The sequence below is a fragment of the Galeopterus variegatus genome, unplaced genomic scaffold, assembly GCF_000696425.1.
Source record: "Galeopterus variegatus unplaced genomic scaffold, G_variegatus-3.0.2 Scaffold44, whole genome shotgun sequence".
Classification (NCBI taxonomy): Eukaryota; Metazoa; Chordata; class Mammalia; order Dermoptera; family Cynocephalidae; genus Galeopterus; species Galeopterus variegatus.
Genome location: NW_007726155.1, coordinates 313898 through 315522, shown reverse-complemented (window position 1 = coordinate 315522; position 1625 = coordinate 313898).

Here is a 1625-nt window from a genome sequence, read left to right as displayed (position 1 = left end):
ACTTGGTATGGGAAGATTTCAAAAGCTTCAACTGTGTATGACATTCTGTTGGCATCTGCCTCCCATCACCTCTATGATTAACCGTAGGTTATGAATCCACTGGTCCCATGGCCACAGCCTTGACATTGAATTGAAATGGCCTCGTCAGCATAAGCAGAGGCTGCAGAACTCAAAGTAGAGAGGGCAAGGCTTCATATACCTATTTTCAGTGTTTCCCTGGAAAGTGAAACCTGTTCACACTAAAATCACTAGTGTTTCTTCTCAGTCATCATACCAATGCCTGGATTCACGTTGGCTGTATTGGTGGATGCTAAAGTATCTGAATTTGGCATTAATAATATTTCAAGAAACCAAACAGTTTCTGGAAGGCATGTGAGAATTTCCAATTACTTGAGTTGAAATTTCAACTTGGAAAACTAGGACATATTTGCCTACTTTGAGAAAAGATAACCTAGACAGTTTAAAAAGCTGGTAATCCAACTCAAATTGTGTGGGGAGAATTTAATTTACTCTCTCTTCCAAGTTTCATCATTGGGTTTGGAACTTCCTTACGAAGTTAGAGGAGGAAGGGACCACTATTTCTTCATATTCTTTTTTATAGTGGAAAATCATATCTTTGGGATGGATTCCACAAAATACTTTCTTAACCTGGTGCTATGTTGAGTCACCACCCACATCCAGATATGAATTTCCACAGGGTATGTGGGCTTCCACTTGTCTTCATAGATGATGTAAAAAATCATTTTCTTTGCTATTGTATCACTGAAAGACTTACAGATCAAAATACTTGCTAAAATTTCTGCTTCTGGGTGTTTGCAAAACACAAGAGACATATTTCCAATGATAGTTAATGAAGAAAACTAACATACCCCTCATGATGCATCAATAGCATTTTTCTAACAAATTCCACTGCAAAACTGAAAGCCAGAAATCTTTTCCAACAGACAATAATTTCAATTGCCCTAGGGTTTTTGAATGAACCATATATTTGATGTAAAACCATATTTCAGTAATGCATCCCATTTTTAAACTGTTTTAAAGTTATCATGGCCCTATTAGACACTGCTGATGACCACTATTAGCAGAATATTTAACCTTGATTTTTCCTGCTACCATGGCTTGGTGTATGTCATAATCCACTATCAATTGGTGACTCTCAGCCACACAAGTTATCTTTATTTAGCCAAATCACATAGCTTTCTAGCATTTGCTCAGGAAATAATTAATGCAATAAAAAGACTTTAAGTTTATTTAAAGGCCATGAACTCCTCTCCTTCCATTTTATCACTGGGAGTACATACAAGGCACAACATGTTCTAGAAAGTCCAAATGGAGCTGATAAAAAGCTACATTGCATGACTATCCATGAATGGGTCAAACTATAGCTACTGCATCTTAGCCTCTGGGCATTCAACCAAGCCTTCAATTTAGATAAGAAGAAAGAACATATTTCCTTCCAGAAGATGTGAGGTTGTTTCAACAAGTAGCCCAGTTTATCAAACATAGAATGTACACAATGGAAATCATGGTCAATAAGATTAAAAATACGGTAGATTAGGGTTATTGACAGCCTTAAAAGCTTGGTAAGGAGAATGAACTTCATTTGGAAGGCAATGAGGAATCAT